This window comes from Dendropsophus ebraccatus, chromosome 4 (assembly GCF_027789765.1).
Source record: "Dendropsophus ebraccatus isolate aDenEbr1 chromosome 4, aDenEbr1.pat, whole genome shotgun sequence".
Classification (NCBI taxonomy): domain Eukaryota; kingdom Metazoa; phylum Chordata; class Amphibia; order Anura; family Hylidae; genus Dendropsophus; species Dendropsophus ebraccatus.
In genome coordinates this window covers 22,101,105-22,121,443 of record NC_091457.1, presented here as the reverse complement: position 1 = coordinate 22,121,443, position 20,339 = coordinate 22,101,105, and the positions used below count along the sequence as shown (strand labels likewise).

The following is a 20,339-nucleotide window of genomic DNA, read 5'->3' as shown; positions in this document are numbered from 1 at the left end:
ATGTCCCTGGTAGCCTAGTTAACCCCCATCAGTCATGTCCCTGGTGGCCTAGTTAACCCCCATCAGGCATGTCCCTGGTGGCCTAGTTAACCCCCATCAGGCATGTCCCTGGTGGCCTAGTTAACCCCCATCAGGCATGTCCCTGGTGGCCTAGTTAACCCCCATCAGGCATGTCCCTGGTGGCCTAGTTAACCCCCATCAGGCATGTCCCTGGTGGCCTAGTTAACCCCCATCAGGCATGTCCCTGGTGGCCTAGTTAACCCCCATCAGGCATGTCCCTGGTGGCCTAGTTAACCCCCATCAGGCATGTCCCTGGTGGCCTAGTTAACCCCCATCAGGCATGTCCCTGGTGGCCTAGTTAACCCCCATCAGGCATGTCCCTGGTGGCCTAGTTAACCCCCATCAGGCATGTCCCTGGTGGCCTAGTTAACCCCCATCAGGCATGTCCCTGGTGGCCTAGTTAACCCCCATCAGGCATGTCCCTGGTGGCCTAGTTAACCCCCATCAGGCATGTCCCTGGTGGCCTAGTTAACCCCCATCAGGCATGTCCCTGGTGGCCTAGTTAACCCCCATCAGGCATGTCCCTGGTGGCCTAGTTAACCCCCATCAGGCATGTCCCTGGTGGCCTAGTTAACCCCCATCAGGCATGTCCCTGGTGGCCTAGTTAACCCCCATCAGGCATGTCCCTGGTGGCCTAGTTAACCCCCATCAGGCATGTCCCTGGTGGCCTAGTTAACCCCCATCAGGCATGTCCCTGGTGGCCTAGTTAACCCCCATCAGTCATGTCCCTGGTGGCCTAGTTAACCCCCATCAGTCATGTCCCTGGTGGCCTAGTTTCCCCCATCAGGCATGTCCCTGGTGGCCTAGTTAACTCCCATCAGGCATGTCCCTGGTGGCCTAGTTAAGCCCCATCAGGCATGTCCCTGGTGGCCTAGTTAACCCCCCATCAGGCATGTCCCTGGTGGCCTAGTTAACCCCCATCAGGCATGTCCCTGGTGGCCTATTTAATCCTCCATCAGGCACATCCCTGGTGGCCTAGTTAACCCCCATCAGGCATATCCCTGGTGGCCTAGTTAACCCCCATCAGGCATATCCCTGGTGGCCTAGTTAACCCCCATCAGGCATGTCCCTGGTGGCCTAGTTAACCCCCATCAGGCATGTCCCTGGTGGCCTAGTTAACCCCCATCAGTCATGTCCCTGGTGGCCTAGTTTCCCCCATCAGGCATGTCCCTGGTGGCCTAGTTAACTCCCATCAGGCATGTCCCTGGTGGCCTAGTTAAGCCCCATCAGGCATGTCCCTGGTGGCCTAGTTAACCCCCCATCAGGCATGTCCCTGGTGGCCTAGTTAACCCCCATCAGGCATGTCCCTGGTGGCCTAGTTAACCCCCATCAGGCATGTCCCTGGTGGCCTAGTTAACCCCCATCAGGCATGTCCCTGGTGGCCTAGTTAACCCCCATCAGTCATGTCCCTGGTGGCCTAGTTTCCCCCATCAGGCATGTCCCTGGTGGCCTAGTTAACTCCCATCAGGCATGTCCCTGGTGGCCTAGTTAAGCCCCATCAGGCATGTCCCTGGTGGCCTAGTTAACCCCCCATCAGGCATGTCCCTGGTGGCCTAGTTAACCCCCATCAGGCATGTCCCTGGTGGCCTATTTAATCCTCCATCAGGCACATCCCTGGTGGCCTAGTTAACCCCCATCAGGCATATCCCTGGTGGCCTAGTTAACCCCCATCAGGCATATCCCTGGTGGCCTAGTTAACCCCCATCAGGCATGTCCCTGGTGGCCTAGTTAACCCCCAAATAAAAAAAATAAACATCCCACTCACCTTACCTCCGTTCCCACGCTGCCCATGTCCTCTTCTGTCCCAGGTCCTCTGTGCCGGTCTTTCTCCTGCAGGCGGCGCGCGATGAAATGACGTCATCGCGCGCGGCCCGCAGGAGACTGAAGACACGCGTCGCTCTGCTGGGGAAGAAGCCGGCACAGACAGCATCCTCCTGTGTCCGGCAGCTGTCACAGACACCAGAGGATGCTGTGTATGCCGGCTCCTTCCTCCTCCAGAGCGGCGCGCATCACAGGGGAGCCGGAGGTTCCCCACCCCTGCTCTAACCTAAAGTAAGGTATCCCCCCAAAAGTAAGCGCCCCCCCCCCCCCCAAAAGTAAGGGCCCTATTCCAACGGACGATTATCGCTCAGATTATCGTTAAATCGTTCGAATCTAAAAGATAATCGTTCGGTTGAAATGCAGTTAACGATTAACGACCGAACGAGAAATCATTGATCGCTTTATAAGATGCTCGTTTGCAAAACGTTCGCAAATCGTGCACATTGAATAAGACATCGTTCGGTCGTTTGAAATAGATACGAACACAATAGCGAATAAATAGCGAAGAAAAAACGATCGCAATTACGATCATAAGTAACGATTATCGTTCCACGGAAATGACTGCGGAAATAGCGGTCGTCTGAGATCGTTAATCGTTAACGATTATACAAATGATAATCGTCCGGTGGAATAGGGCCCTAAGGTTACCCGTTGCCACGCCCGCCGCCACCCAAGACTCACCTAGTCCCCTTGTGGACTTCAAAACGGGCGCCGCAGGCAGCCTGGTCCTTTGCCGCAGGCAGCCTGGTCCTTTGCCGCAACGTCCTCAGCACATCCCGACACGTGCCTGACCCGCCGCCGCACATTTGACCACCACACACTGGACCCCACCACTCGACCCGCCACTCTTGGTAAGTATTCCAGGGAAGCTGTCTTATTTCTCTCTCCACCAGGTACATCGCTTTGGGTATTATACCTTCATGGATCAGCGCCAGCGTGGGGATGCTAATGACGCGCTGCTTTTTTTTTTTTTTTTTTTAACTCCCACCCAGTGCCGGTCGTTTCAGGGGCAGGTCTGCTAGCTCCCGGTGTGATGACCTTCCTTTCCCTCTGTGACAAGGCTCCATTAGAATCAATAGAGCCGCGTCACAAAGGGGAGGGGGGTTCCCTGCTCTGGGGTGGGCCGATGCTCCCAAAAAGACCAGTGCCGAGTGTAAGAACCGGGCGGCGGACCTCCCCACCACCATCCCTGTGCCAGCGCAGATCCATAAAGGTATAATACCCAGGGCTATGTACCTAGTGGTACATTCGCTTTAAACATTGATGGAGCCCCTACTGGTTAAACTAGAACCAAATTTACTTACTTGGTTAAAATATGCAGCTAGTCTTCTACTATACTATCTGGTAGAGTGCATGGCCGGCTATACTAACTTAAATGGTCACTGATGTTTTAAACAATTTCCCTCCATGTGAAAGCCTATGTGATTCATAACATTTTTGCAACTCATGTCAACTACCAAAAATGACTCCTTACCCAAGAACATGAACACTTAAATCTTGGCCACTAGGTGTCACCCTTCACTGCAATCTGCTGTCCACTGCCAGTTAGGGAAAATCTGTCTTCGGTAACAGAGATGACAAGACGGAACACAGAAAGTGGAAGTGAGGAATACTATGTGTCCTGTGCAAGAGAGGAGGTCAGGGAGGGAGAGAGGGCATGAGAGAGGCAGTGTACCTGCATGCTGTGCGCCTCCTGAGGATCTGCAGTCAATACATGGTAAAGGGGTCCCCTATCATTTCAGCAGCAGAACCCATTGCTTTCTTTGCACCAGCTATTTCATTTCTGGTCACACAGTGCCTGCCTTGTGAGGTCAGTGCATCAGTAAATTGTTCTTCCCATATGTCATTTACAGAGCTGTATGTAAATCACCCCCCAGCAGAGCGCAGCCGGTTATATGCTTAGGATTCACTGCTTCCTGTGATGCTGTTTCACTCCCTTATGCTCACATAACATCATGCAAAGCCAGTGCATCAGCAACCCCTTACCCCCACATGTCTTTAATAGTGCTGTACTGTAAATCATTCCCCAGCAGAGGGTAGTGTGTTCTGTGCTCAGGATTCACTGTTTTCTGTGATGCTGCTGTTTCTTCCCTTTATGCTTATATAACACCAATCTGTGCATTGGTAACCCCTTCTCCCCAACGTTGTCTACAGTAGCAAACTGTAGAAGTTATCCGCACTTGTCACAGCATAGCAAAGAGGAGTATGTGATGTGCTGTGACTGGCTGCAGAAGTAAGGGAGTAAGTCCTGTGTGAGTACTACTGGCAAACAGCCCAGTCCTGGTCCCACTCACTGAAATGGAAAGTGCACCAAGGGACCTCAATAACAGCACTAACATCACATAGACAGTGCTCTGAAGGGTTAATCTGATAAATTCATGCAGGAATGATACAAACGCTTTAAGTATATTAGCTTTTCCTGCAACTTCCTATTTGTAAATGACTAGTCGAGAGCAAAGCTACAAAGATGTGTATCAAAGGCTCATACTGATCAGCTGATGTTTGGCCCCATTGATTCATAACCTGCAATGACATGGATCCAGCAGATGATGGTAACAAGGCGGCGGTGTCTGTGTTCAGCCCTGCTGCTGGTCCCACCCTGTCCCCAATTTCCTTCCTTGATGTCAGCTCATCCTTCACTTATTTGCTCTTGTTGAGAATTAGCCGGCAGAGCGGTGATGAGGCGGCAATATGTATTCCGGCCACGTCGGTCTGTTTATCTCCCGGTGTCTGAGAGGAGAGCGCTGCATGGTTCAAATGTGAAATAAACTCAGGGCAGGCTCTTAAATTACAGCTTCCTACTACAAGGCGACTCTCTAATATGAAGCCAAGACGTGCTGTCAGGAATATTAAGGAGATGTGAGCAGGGATATTCTTTCCTATGTCAGAAATTTATGGATTGTTTTAAAACCGGTGAAGAGAGTCGCGCTAAAGAGGAGACGATACAGATTAAGTCAGAAGATCTAGACGGTAATGCGGGAGAATGGAAGGAGGCTAAACATAGAGATATGGCAGAAGAGCACATAATAGATGGCAGGCTGGAGATACATGGAGCGTCTTGCAGATAAACTATTAAAAGAGGAAAGGGGGAAAAAAAAAAACAACAACCACCACCAAAACAACCCCCAACAACCACCACAACAACCCCCAACAACCACAACAACCACAACCCCCACCACGACAACTACCACCACCCCAGAAACAGCAACAACCACCACCACAAACCCAACAGCAACAACCACCACAACCCCAACAACAGCAACCACCACCACAACCCCAACAACCATCACAACAACCCCCCCACCACAACAACTACCACCCCAACAACAGCAACAACAACCCCCAACAACCACCACAACAACCCCCAACAACCCCCACCACAACTACCACCACCCCAGCAACAGCAACAACCACCACCACAAACCCAACAGCAACAACCACCACAACCCCAACAGCAACAACCACCACAACCCCAACAACCATCACAACAACCCCCCCACCACAACAACTACCACCACCACCCCAACAACCGCAGCAACCACCACAACAACCACCCCCACCACAACCCCAACAACAACCACCCCCACCACAACAACAACCACCCCCACCACAACCCTTACAACTACCACCACCACCCCAACAACAGCAACAACCACCACAACCCCAACAACCATCACAACAACCCCCCCACCACAACAATCTTCAATCAGGCAAGAACAGGGATGAGAGGGGGAGGGAAGAGCAAGTGCCTCTATGCACCAGAGAATAAAAACGTTTTCTACATTTCGGAAGCACAGCTGGATATATGAAAGGTATCATATGTCTCCTTGACTTAACAGCATCTAATAGTGTCAGCAATTTGGAATGTGAATTGCAGCTGATTCACTTTGAGGTGCCCATACAACTTCAATAGCTTTTGTGTTTTGTGTCTCTCCTTTGCACTTCTCAAAAAAGCTTCTTACTCCAGGTTATGATGTATGGTGATGAAGTGCACTCTAAGGTTTCACCACTAGATGTCAGTATTTTTTTATGTATGTTCTTATGTGGTGCAAAGCTGAAGTTAGGAATGGGTTACTGTTTTATGTGTACCATGTGCTGTTGCTAGCCAATAGGAGATGCTCTGTATTTCTAGCCTGTCTCTTTCTTTCTTTCTTTCTTTTTCTTGCACACACTACTTTGAGATTACTTAGTAGTTACTTGGTGGGAGGGGGTATAATGTCAGTTCTTGTTCCAGATCCAGATGCTCATATAATGAAGTTTATTGAAGACACAATTAAAATTAAGGTGTGGAGTGTTTTTAATTTTGTCTTTAATAAACTCGTTATATGAGCAACTAGAACTGTAGCTGGACATCCCTCTTTTCCTGGTTCCTGAACGGCTGTCGCCAAACAGTGTACCCCTGGGACAAGGGGGAGCTGTTTACCCATGGTCTTGTATTAGCGTCAGCTCTTACTCAGATTCTCGTGGGAGAAGGACACACAGAGCCAATGTCCCTGCTGTAGCCAAGCTAGGGCCTGGCTTTTGCCAGGACCCTCATTCAGGACAAGAGTTCAGTCTAGGCTGGTCTAGTCTAAGACAAGTGTGGTCAGATGCAGCTAGAGACAGATCTTTCAGTACTTCTACTATATCTACTATGCTAAACACTACAAAAGGAAGAAGAGTCTAGGAACATTCTAGCCCACGCAGTGAACCAATCTTAAAAGTGCAGGGCAGTATCCTGATACAAAATAGGAACTAGCCTGGATAGGACAAAGCTACCAGGAAGGTCTACGTATCCTGTCTCGCAGTGCATGAAACTAGGACACCCTGGTAGCTTAGCTTAACCCAGGTAACCACCACTGGGGCTTGTATCACCTTAGGAGGACGAGTTACGCAAGATTGTAGGGCCCAAGGTGGTCAGACCAAGTTCCGGCAAAGTACATTGTTAGGACTCCCTTAACAAACTCTTCTCCTCTACACTACTTTACTCCACTTTCCACTCTTCCAGCACCGCTACAACTACCTCTCTTCTACTCAACTCCTTCAAGCATCTCCTCAAGCACAAACGAGTTCAAGCACTAAAGTCCGAGTAAAGACTTATCTAGTTCTGCAAAAGTGTATTGTACTACTAAGAGACTGCACAGTAAAGCAGTTATATTTTTATATCACTGGGACTCCCCACCAGCACCTATACACACTAGCCACACACCTTTTTTTAATGGACACAAAATTGAGGTTGACCATGTTTTTGTGTCCGTTAAAAAAATGTTTTGATCCAGTTTTTTTTTTATATAATGGAAGTCAATGAAAAAAAAAACAGATCAAAACTGATGCACGCAAAGGCATCCATTTTTTTTCTGCAAAAAAACGGATTGCAAAAACGTAGTGTGAACCCAGCCTAAGGCTCACTGTCAATCACTGCTCACTTTGCTACAGGGTGCCGCATATGCAGCACTAGTGACACGGACTGCTTCCCCCAGTGTAATGCATCAGGACATCAGGGAGGGACTAAAGCTTGAGCAGCCCTGCAGCTCCTAACATCGCCACTGGTGGCAGTAAAGGGGTCATGTAGCTTATTACTGCCACTAAATGTAAAAGAGTATATATATAATTTAATTATTTTATTTATTTTGCCAGACACTATGCGGCATAGAATTCAGAGCCAGGCCTGCGGCACATTACACATCCAGCAGCAGAAGGGTTGATGCGCACATCATGGGGGCCTCTCATCTTAATGCAGATCGCCCCTGTGTGTAATTACATTGCAGGCGGAGATGCTGTTGAACTGTAGCACCGCAGCTATCTGTTCTCCGATGTCACGTCGTGTCTATATACTGTACAAACAATCATCACACCTCTGGAATACATTTGCCGAGCGGCTTAGAGCACACAGGCTCAGTATGGAGGTGAGCGGCTGGTGTGCGGATACAGGCAGCATGCACATGGAATAACAACCACCTGAGCCCATAGTGACAGCGCTTCCCTCAGGGTAGGTGACACTACAGAAACACAGGGACCTTGCTCCTAAGCAGAGCCGACTCGCCTAGCTAATCCCCCAGCTCTCTTATACCAACCTCCACAATCAATTCTTTTAACCCTGAATAAAAGATTTTAATATTTTCTTGCGCGTATGGCGAGGCCAAGCCGAGATACATTATTAGACTACGGGGTGGAAAATAAATTATCCACCGGCTGCCGTACTCAGTATCTATCCGAAACCAGAAAACCCAATTACACTGTATCAGTTACCACCGTGATATAGGGATTGTGTGGTTTATGTACACAGCTGGCTCTGCTACATAATGCACTACATGAAGATTACAACATGAAAGTAACAGGGTCTGGTCATAATAATACAATAAGCAGGAGTATAGCGGCTAGGACTATGGACGCCCAATATTACAAATAATAACTTTTCCATACAGTCGAGAACATATATGATTCTGCATCATGAGACTACGCTGTTCATTGTGTGACATAAGCGTGATGTCATCGCTGCTAATTATTTCAAGTTTCCTTGAAATCATGTGAGGTGTTACAGCGCCCTCTGGAGGCCCCAGACACCAATCTAAATAGATGTTATATAAATAGAAATATACACGGCAGCAACACAAAGGTAGATTACAGGACGCCTGTCTGGGACTGTCCCTCCCTTTGATAATATCAGTTTACTTATTCATAATGGAAAACGGCACGATGGTCACGATGACCGGATCAGTATATCAAACGCAGTTCAAAAAGTACTTCTTGCCACCAGGCGTCTCACTTTCCTGTAATCTGCTGTCCACTGCCTGTTGTCAAGGAAATTCTGTCTATGGTCATATCTATATCAAGACAGATTACAAGGAAGTGGGGGTGGGGTTCAATGCAGGGAAAGAGTAGGAGAGAGGCAATATGAGAGAGAAACTATGACTAACTAAGACTATGATCTTACACTGTTCCTGAAAGGTAAATTAAGGCTTTACTCTCATCTCTCACTACCTACAGAACTTAAGGCATCTGCCCCTTTTGCAAGTGCCCGTGTACCTACCACTGTATGCAAACAGTGTTGCAGTCTAATCTCCCGTATCCCCTCAGTGCTTAGTGTAATTTTGTCCTTCTTGTGCTGCTGCTGTTACTTTCATTTCTGCTCACAAAACACCTTGTAAACCCAGTACATCAGTAACCCATTATCACTCCACATACCATCTATAGAAGTGCACTAGTGTGTATAAAAAAAGCTTATGGCATAACAAAAAAGAAGTGCCATGTTGTGATTGGCCAGACAAGCAAGGGATGGAAGTCCTGTGTAAGTACTGGCAAAGTGCTTGGCTCTGCCTCCTGAAATGGACAGAAGGTGAGAGAAGGGGCTGCGTACCATGGAGGGGGCTCTTGGGAACTCAAAAACAGCAGTGAGAACAATAACATTACTATGCCACCACTCTGAAGGGTTAGCGTAACAAATCCGTGCAGAATATTTAAAAAAATCTTTTAAAATGGCAGGTGGCCTTTAAAGGAAACCTGTCACCATAAAAATGCAACCTAAACTTTCAGTATCATGCTATAGAGCAGAAGGAGCTGAGCAAATGGATATAAAACTCTGGGAAAAGATTCTGTATTAATTGTAATTTATTGATTAAAATCTCTGATGTTTCCATGCTAAAAAGAGTCCAGTCCATTGAGTGACCCCGCCCACTGGACTCCTTAGCAAAGAATGATCAGGGATTTTATTCACGTTATACTGAATCCCACAAAGATATATATCAATCTGCTCAGTTCTTTCTGCTCTTTTAACATGATGGCGATAGATTAGATAACATCGTGTTGGTGATAGGTTCCCTTTAAGACAATGATCAGCATTCTTGAGGGGAAAAAAAGTAGAAATACAAAACTGAATGTATCATAGGGGGGGGAAACAAATCCCAGCTGGCATTATATAGCTGGTAAAATATACTGCTGCAGCCAAGGAAAGCCAATGTCATCCGCTAGGTACAGAGACATATATCAGCTGCTCATGGCTGTGTGTTGTATATAGAGCGGCCTATTGTGTGTCCGCCAAATGGACTGTGCCTCAAAATAACAACAAAATTCCAAATCCTCTTAGTGAGCGTCTGACATCCAATGCAGGTTACAATCTACAGCGCACAAAGGCGCTGACAGAACATGGAGTGACAGCAGAGCTTAGGACTTGCCGCAATTCCCAGAGGCGCCATGTCATCTTTTAGGATATCAAAGGCATTTTAGAACAGGATGTGTGTCAAGGTGTAAGGAAAATGGGGATGGCGCAGCTGTATGTTTCTTCGACTGAGGACAGGGAAAAAAATGTAAGCCCTGATTTTAAACATTTAAGTCAACAGTTTTAAGAATCGGTCAAGTTCTCTATGCTGAAACCCCCAAAGACCAGGAGAAAAAGCTGGAAGAGGGGAGTGGTAGGTTGCTCCATTATAATTCTATGGGGATTCCTGGATGGAGCTGATTAAAGAAGCACTCCATACATTTTTATTTTTTTTATTTCTCCCTCCTCTACGTGCTGGCGCGTATACTCACCAGCGATGATCGGTGTCCTGACTTCTGGCCTTTAATCAACATGAAGACAGTAGAAGGGTCAGAAAAACACGTGGGATTTGAACAGCGCGTCAGGGCCGGAACGCTGATCATCACTGTAAGGCTGGGTTCACACTACGTATATTTCAGTCAGTATTGTGGTCCTCATATTGCAACCAAAACCAGGAGTGGATTGAAAACACAGAAAGGATCTGGTCACACAATGTTGAAATTGAGTGGATGGCCGCCATTTAATGGCAAATATTTGCTGTGATTATAAAACAACGGCTGTTATATTGAAATAATGGCCGTTATTTACCGTTCTATGGCGGCCATCCACTCAATTTCACCATTGTGTGAACAGATCCTTTCTGTGTTTTTAAGCCACTCCTGGTTTTGGTTGCAATATGAGGACCACAATACTGACTGAAATATACGTAGTGTGAACCCAGCCTTAAAATGCGCGCTGGTGGGAGAAATTTTAAAAAAAATTATTCCGGAGTGCTTCTTTAATAGCAGGGGAAGTGGATTGCAATGCTACCTCTCCTGATCTCCTGCTTTGTTAGCTCAGCAATCTGCTTATCAGCCTGCAGCTTTTAAAGTCTATATCGCTCCACCCACGGTGCCTGGAAAGGCTGGATCCAGTCCTGGGAAACTTTTCCCAGGACTGGATCCAGCTTTTCCAGGCACCCCGGGTGGAGCAGCACGGACTTCAAAAGCAGCAAGCTGATAAGAAGATTGCCGAGCTATCAAAGCAATTGATAGTGGTTCAAGGGTTCACAAATTTTTTTACTGATATATATAATTTTTATAAATTTTGTTGGACTTAAATATGACCTAAATATAGACAATAGCAGACTATGTTCAGGCCATTGAAGTCAATGAGATCATCCTACACTGACTTCATATACATGCCACAGATGGCACAAACATGAGCCTAATGACCACTGACAACACTCCACACGGAGGACAGGAACGCAACACAAAACAGGTCTTCTAGAAACATGGCAAATCCATTACCACAATGAGTAATCCTTTAACTTTTACTCCCATGATGCATATGAATTATCTTCAAATACAGAATACTATAAACTTAAAAAGGTATAGGGAGAAAAAGTAGAAGAGGCCATCTCATCTCGAGAGTAGTATCCATAGCACACACCAGGAAAGAAAAGGACACAATAGATGCGCCCAGCAATAATTCCTGATTCAAGCTTTATTTATACAAAAAATATACAGAAAACAGATAAAACAAAAAACAACAATTAAAAACCTATATTAAGCTAACCATGTCAAAGGTGGTTATAGCTCAATATGAATATACATAAAGACATGCAAAAACATACGCAAAGAATACAAGTCACTGGAAGCATGGAAGGACAGGACTATGGTCAGCCACTACAGACCCTACGCGTATTGTTACTAGGTGTATCCTCACAACTTGGGGAAAATGCCTCTCAGTTGATGGACTTGCCGCTCAGCCAATCAGTGACTGGAGCAGCGTCCCACCCCAGTCACTGACTGGCTAATCAGACGGTCAATCAGCCAGGTCATGGAATTTGCAGTGCCGGAGATCCTGGAGCTCGACAGGGGTCCTGAAGTGGCGATCCAGTGCAAGGTTAGAGGTGAGTTAATACCCTTTGTTATTTCCCCATGTCCCTGACTGACATGGTTGACTTCTCCTTAAATTTTATGTGTTTTCTGTAATATTTTTTGTATAAATAAAACTTGAATCATCCATTGTGTGCGCTTTTCTTTTCTGGTTTGTGGTATTGGTCTTTCAAAGGCAGAGGACTACATCCCTTTAAGAATATTATCGCGGTATTGTTTGAGACTGTGTATGATTAATGTCTCCATTCTCTTTGCATTGGTGTTGCAGACTGTATTACGGCTTAATGGTGTGGGGTTTTTGTGCCACATTGAAATGGATGGTGGAAAGACATTTTAATGATAATAGTGAACCACTAGAGATGAGCGCAACCCAAGCCATAGCCTATGTTCACACTACGTACGTTGAGGGGTGGAGGGGTGGAATATAGCCTTATTTTCAATGGGATCCCAGCCGGAGCATACACACATCATATGCGCTTCGGACAGGATCCCATGCGGCGCCGAAAAAAAACAGACCTGTCAGTTCACACAGTGAAGCAAGCGGCTCAGGCCGCTCGCTTCTCTGTGGGCTATGGGAAGCTCTTATGCGGGTGCGCGCTGATGCGCCCGCATCAGAGCTCCGCGGCCGGAAAGACCACCGGGCCGGTACTTAAGTACCAGCCGGGATGATCCAAGCTGAGACCGGCCGTTATGTGACCAGGCCGGGGTCACGGAACGGCCGGGTGTTCACGTTGTGTGAACATAGCCATAGGTTGTATCCATGTTTTCCCAGACTTCCTAGGTCTGCATACAACTTCTTCAGCCACCGGCATTCCAATGCCGAAAGATGGGGCTTGAGCATGCTGGAGTTGCACTCATCTATAGCAACCACAGTAACCAATAAGATTTTCGGCAGACAGTTTGTTTTTGGCCATTATAAGCTCTAGTCAACTGAATTAACCAACAGTAGACATTTCGGCCAACCATCACCTCGTGTCCAATACCTTAAAACAACCAACATTGGTCCAGACCAGTAGTCAGGACTCCCTGAGGTTAGAATTGTCTGTTCTATGCCCCTATGAGAGTCCTGCGTGAGTAGACTACACCTTTCTTAAAGAAGTCATCACAGTTGGCAGCTGATGACTAGGCCAAATCCTGGACTATCTTTATGGATGGAGTCTTCTCTTCTCGTACTACTACAGAAACCCTAACCTTTTCTGTTTTTTTTTCCCCCCCCCAACATAGTAAAGGATGTAAAAGAACACTCTCTCCACCAAAATATCTGCTTATTATTACACTGCAGATGTCTTGCTATATGTAACTGAAGACTTGAGGGGCCCCATAAGGAGAAGTATAATGTTAGCTATAATATTATAGCTTGGATAAGGAGGATAAAAACAAGGAAAAAAGATCTCACCCAAGGGACCTCCAGAGAACCTGTTTAATAATTTTCTTGATATAAGATATGATCGATGCCTGGGGGAGAGGAAGGTACACAATCGAAATGAGGGATTCTGCTGGTACCATACAAACCTACGTACGTACCTAACGTAAGGCAGAATACCATTTAGGTGCAGCAGTCCTGACAAATAAGCCTTATATGTTGCTACTATCTTCCAGGAGTAGAAAAACATGCCTGCTTTCTTCCAGAAACAGCATCACCCCGTCCACAGGTTGCGTGCGGTATTACAACTGGGCGCCATTCACTTCAATGGAATTAAGCTGTAATACCACACACGACTTGAGGACCGGGGGTGCTGCTGGAGGAAAGCTGCCATGCTTTCCTAGTTTCAGATAACTCCTTTAATGAATAATGTAAACTAGTATCATTGCTTTTTTATGTAACAAACATTCAACATAGAAAGCTAATTTATTTATATATATATATATATATATATATATATATATATATACACACACATACATACACACACAGATGTAGACACCTTTAACATGATCCCTGACGCATTAATTTTCTGACATACATATATATATATATATATATATATATATATATATATATATATATATATGTGTGTGTGTATCACACACACACACACACACACATTTTTCGCAACTATAGCCAGGTACTTATTTGTTTTTTGTTTTTTTTTGTTTTTTTTTAGATAATGGGAAGACAGCATATGCAAAGATGCTTTAGAGCAGAAACATGGCGAGAGGAAAGAAGAGTGCTAAGCTGATTGAAATCTATAGGCAAATTTTCTAGGCATGTTCAGTGACCTGTGTAGAGGTCAATGTGCAGGGAGGGAGAAAGCTGTAAACATTACCTATTGTGAATTGCCATATTGCATAATGCTGCCGTCAGCTTTCATTATAAACTTGTCTATGATAAAGTAAGAGACTGCATAGGTCTTCTTTACAGAACATGTGTCAGCTTGTTATTAGGCTTAGGGCCCTTTTATAAAAGGCAAATGACAGTCAGGAAACAAGGGTGGATCTCTGGTGGACCATCGTTTACACAAGGCTTAATCACGTGTGCGGATCACTAAAGCTATTACTGTGGTCTGCACATCTCATGTACACTGAGTAGTGTAGTGGCCGATGGCGAGAGTTTAAATCACCAAAGACTCAATCATTTGAAACTCCAGGTTGATTATCTCTTAATTACCCAATAATTGGTTGGCCTAAAAGGGTCTATGGTGGGCAAAAAAAAATTAAATATATAATACAATAGATAAAAAAGCTAAAAAAGCAAAAAAATTTTTTTAACAAGGTTTAAAAATTGATTTGAACAATAGGTCATCCGATAAGAGATTCCTTTTAAAGGTCACCTAGGCATACAGCAATTGTCTAGACATCAAGAGTTTGTTCTCCGGCTTACGTTACGGCGGGCTTGTGTTGTGTCTTAATCCAGACAATGTTATGCCAAGTCTTCCGCTCTGAGAGCGGGACTCTACTTTAAAGTTTAGGCTTTCCGAAATCCTTTAGGTCTAAATACTTTTACAGACGTCGGCACGAGTCTTATCTTTTACCTACTAGGTGAAGCATTGCACTTTTACAACCTGTCAGATTAGAAAATAAATCTTCTTAGCCGGTGTGGAAGTGGCCTGAAATAATTCGGGGATGGGCTGGTGTGGACAAGGCCCGAGCCTCCCATAACTGCTCTTTTATGAGCACGGAGAATGGCTCGCTCGCTGCTGGAGGATACAGGTCAAACTGCCCCAGTAAATCCAGGTTCTGCCATAAAGTAGAATTTTACGAGGCGTGCTGATGCTGGCTAACTATCAGAAGACTGAAAAAATCCTACTGAGAAAAACAAAAGAATAAAGCTTGATGGATCATCTACTGAGAAGTCCAATCTTATTGTGATTCCACTAGCGAGTAAACTAGAACAAGAATATTCCAGTCCTTGGGGAGAGGAAGAAGGTTTACCCAATTGTTTCTGGTTTATTTCATGTAAAGTGTACTGGTCAGTTAAAAAAACCCATTGAGGTGTCAGAGACCGTGACTAATTACTAGAACGACTGGGGAGAGAAGCACCTTAGAAGACGAAAATGGTCCCATAGAAATACACTATTGGGGGGGGGGGGAATCTCTTAAGACCGGCGTTCTTGTAAGTTGGTCTTAAATTAGGCACCACCCCTTTTACCTAGGCAGATTGACTAAGTAAGGCATGGAAAGAGGCCACGCCTCCTCCCCACCTTGATACCACGACTCCCCCCGCCCACCATGGGGGGGCAGGGGACATGGCAGGCATACACCAGGGAGAAGGAGCAAATCTGTGCCTCCTAAATAGCGTACGCCCCAGTCGTAACCTTCATAAGGGTGCCTTCACACCTACTGGATCCACAGCGAATCTCACTTCTGCGGATTCGAAGCGAGAACCGCTGCGGATCCGGTATCAATTCACCCCTATGATAGCACATCCCCCCATCCCCAGCGGCGGCGCATCGCCCCATCCCCCCATCAGCCCACCCCCAGCTGAGCGGGACCGGAGTCGGGAGCCTCACTGCAGCCGCACCACCGAGCAGGTAATGTATGCTCGCGGCGGCGGACCAGAGATGGGCTGATGGGGGGATGTGGCGCCGCCGGGGATGGGGGATGCGATGGCGGGGCTGCGGGCACCAGGGAGTTAAAGCACATATTCACAGCGGGATGTCAATCCCGCTGCGAATATGTGCTATCATAGGGGTGAATTGATACCGGATCCACAGCGGTTCTCGCTTTGAATCCGCAGAAGTGAGATCCGCTGTGGATCCGGTAGGTGTGAAGGCACCCTAAATGTCCACCTATGTGCCTCTCTGTCACGTGGCACAGAGCTAGAAGAAAACACGCATACACAACAGCTCCACAACAACAAAAAATTAATCCAAGTGCACCATTTTCGTTGAGAGTTGATGGCTGTTTAATGGTGCGTTCTGGATTTCCCCCCTCACAAGACTGATGATGTTAGAGGAAAGAAAGGTAGTGCATATTGGATTTCAAATCTCGTATCCTTTTGTTCTTTAAGTGTTAAGCCACCACCGGGGGTGTCTGGCAGCGGCTTACCTCTGCCCTCTCCACTCAGAACACATACATGTTCATGTCTATGGAGAAATCAGTTAAAGGGGGTTGGCCACTTTATAGTGAACTAGTTCAGTGTAAAGTATAAATAACTGTACTCACTGTATATACCAGTGATTTTCAACCAGTGTGCCGTGGCACACTAGTGTGCCGCGACACATGGTCGGGTGTGCCGCGGGGAAAGTTCCCCAAACTATGGTGCCCCTGTGAAACAGGAGAAAACAATGGGGGAGAGAAACCTGGGGATGGGGGAGAGAAACAGCGGAGAGAAGCAGAGGGGAGAGAAGTTTGGTGGAGAGAAGCAGGGGGGAGAGAAGTATGGTGGAGAGAAGTATGGTGGAGAGAAGTATGGTGGAGAGAAGTATGGTGGAGAGAAGCAGGGGGGAGAGAAGTATGGTGGAGAGAAGTATGGTGGAGAGAAGTATGGTGGAGAGAAGCAGGGGGGAGAGAAGTATGGTGGAGAGAAGTATGGTGGAGAGAAGTATGGTGGAGAGAAGCAGGGGGGAGAGAAGTATGGTGGAGAGAAGTATGGTGGAGAGAAGTATGGTGGAGAGAAGCAGGGGGGAGAGAAGTATGGTGGAGAGAAGTATGGTGGAGAGAAGTATGTTGGAGAGAAGTATGGTGGAGACAAGCATAGGAAAGAAGCAGGAGGGAGAAGTATGGTGGAGAGAAGCACAGGAGAGAAGTAGGGGGGAGAAGTATGGTGGAGAGAAGAAAACAGGCCCAGGTTTCACACTGAGTGAGTATAAATACATTTAGAATCTATATTATTAACTATATGTATAATATGTACTGTTTTAGTATCATTTTGTGCCATTTTGGTTGGTGGTGTGCCCCGGGATTTTTTAAGTATAAAAAGTGTGCCGCGGCTCAAAAAAGGTTGAAAATCACTGGTATATACTGACAGCAGGTCCCTGTGTACCTCATAGAGCCAATATCAGACTCCCCTCCTCCAGGCTGGGATGTCCTGTGGTGAGTCTGTCCATAAGATGGCCAACAAGGTAATACAGGCTCAGAAGTGGACACCTGGGGGCGGGGCATGGTCACATGCTCCTCCATGTCAGCCATCTTATGGACAGACTCACCACAGCCTGGAGGAAGGGAGTGTGATATTAGCTCTATGAGGTACACAGAGAGCTGACAAAATAACCGAGTGTTACCAATTTTGCCCGGAGGTGGAGGTGTGTCACATCACAGTCTAGAACTCTCAGCTGATAGGATAGCGTCTGATAGTGTAGGGACACGCCCCCAATTTATAACACCCAGTTGGCCATTGATTTATACAATTCTAACAACAGAGGAACGGCCCATCACAGCTATAAGAATAGATGTTCTGGAATCATCATTTCACAGGGAATACTACGATTTACTAAAAACAGACAGGTGATGAGTGGTGACAGGTTCACTTTAACACAAGAGTTAAAGAAAAAAGCTATTTTCACATATATTTTATCCATAGTCTGATCATGGCGTATCGGCGTTACCATAGACGACTTGTAATCTGCCTCTTTAATATTCATCCTCCTCCCGGCCTGTCACTGAATTTTTTGCTGACATTGATTAAACCCTCGAAGTAACAGGAAGAAGCCCTTTGCACCTTTAAAAGGCTATTAACAACCCTGGCCTTCAGCTGTAAAGCGTCTTGTCATATCTCTAGACGCCTGACGCTGTAAATATTTCTGATCCTCGCCGAACGCTCGATTTTACAGCCCGTCACAGCACCCCAGAAATTTCGTCATCCGGAAAGACTCAGGGAGCTCCATGCTAGAGAATTTTAGAAGAAGAAAAAAAAATTAATAAATCTAGATAGAAATGCCGTCTCTCCGAGGATCGCAGAACGTCTGGCCGCAGTAAATAAAACTCTGCATCAGCTGAATCGGGGATTTTTTTTTTCCCCCTCTCTCTTCCTCTGCCTTGTGGAGGCAGATGTTCTGATCTTCTCCTCGTAATTAACGTGAGGGGAATAAAGCCGTTATCTGGAATCCAGAGCAAAATGATGGCTTAATACGGACGCTGGGGAGGTCGCCGCAAAACGATAAAGTTACAGGTATACAAGAAGTGACAGGGAATGTGGGAAATGTCAGAAGGGATGCTGGGACTCATTTTTAACCCATTCCCCGGATCACCATGAACGGTCAATTTTACTGTTGCGTGAAATAGGCGATTAACCTGTTAGGCGTCTGCTTTAGGGGACGCCTGCCGTATACTGACCATGTAATGATCCCGCTAGGGAGGTTGTACACGCTTGACAACCGGGGGGGGAAGATTGGCAGATTAATCTAAGCATTAAAAGGTGATATACGGCCTCGAATCTCTAACGGCGGCGGCCGCGTGATTCTTCAATCTGATGGAGCGGCTACTGACAGGCCCGGATAATAAGGAGCTTTTTAAAGTACGGGATATCTGGCGAATGTATTTTATGCAGCCGCTGCATATCTGAATAGTTATGATTTCTTAAGATATCGGCATTCATAATAGGATTGATGGGGGACACATTTTTCTTTTCTTTCTTTTTTTTTCTTTTTAATCCAGTCAGGTTTTCTACCTTGAGGGAAAACTTGTACTACCTAGAATTTTGTCATTTTCACGATTATATAGAGAAAGTTCCCCCTGGAACTCTGGAAATAAAACTGCGACGATGGGGGAAAGAGGGTAAAAGCAGATAACGTGATGACAACAAAGAGGTTTGCTGGGAAAAGAAGAAAATTCTCCATGACTGGGAGTCTTTATATGTAACAGACAAGTTACGGTATACTCACCCATCCTGTTCCCCTGCTGTCTCAGGTCACCGGTCCTCTAGAGTTCTTTCTGGTTCCTGTGAAAATCCCAACAAGGCAGGAACTGCTGACCAATCACTGATTGGGGCTGGATGCCACTGCTGAAACTGATTGGCTGAGCGAGTCAGTTCTAGCATGGTCATAATGTGACAGGAAACAGGAAGAAGCCAAGAGGACTGGTGAAGAGGGAATGGGCGAGTACATTTTTCAAAAGTTCTTCTTAAAGTAGAAAACCTAACCTTATTAAAAGAAGAGAATAAAAATATGGGTACCATTAATCCTCCGCAGAGAGAATGCAGGAACTGTTAGCCAATTTGGTGCCAAAATGGTGTCATGACTCAGTTATTGGCCCAGCGGGGCAGTGGATGCAATGTTACAGGAAACAAGTAGTAGTCAAGACAGCTCCTTAAAATAGACATGTGTTGACCAGAATTGAAATGGGGGGAGGGAAATCTGGGTGTTCAGACTTCCACCAATCACTAAAACAAGTTGGAAGAAGTGCATACTTGGGGGGGGGGATTTATGAAGTATGCCGGTGTTAAATTAGGCCTTGCCCCCTTTCCACGGCCGGATTCATTAAGAGGCGCACAGTCGGCTTCCAGCAGTTGTAGATGTGGAACATGACTGACCCTGCCGTAAGTTTCATAAGTGTCCCCCTAAGAGTTCTCTCCCAACTCTAATCCAGGCAGACACCAAATGTAAGTCTATGACACTATCTCATCTCACCAATTATTTGTCATATATTTAATATAATCATAAGGCTTAAAAGGAACCAATCAGCCCAAATCGGGCTGATATGGCTTCCCTGAACCGCTGTATACAGCTCCTGCGGCACGTATCGACTGCAGCGGCAGCAGGAGCTGTATACCTTGAAAAAAGCAGTTTAATCCCCCGGGCGCGTGACAGACAGTGGCAGGGAGAGAGGCGAGTAACAGAGTGCGCTGACAGGCAGAGAGGCGAGTAACAGAGTGCGCTGACAGGCAGAGAGGCGAGTAACAGAGTGCGCTGACAGGCAGAGAGGCGAGTAACGGAGTGCGCTGACAGGCAGAGAGGCGAGTAACGGAG

The 20,339-nt window shown here is 46.4% G+C and overlaps 1 protein-coding gene across 2 annotated transcripts in view; it reads right to left on the bottom strand.

Moving 5' to 3' along the window:
* The window catches only part of PC (pyruvate carboxylase), a 363,791-nt gene that overhangs the window by 129,138 nt on the left and 214,314 nt on the right, over positions 1–20,339 (bottom strand). The window lies entirely within an intron of this gene.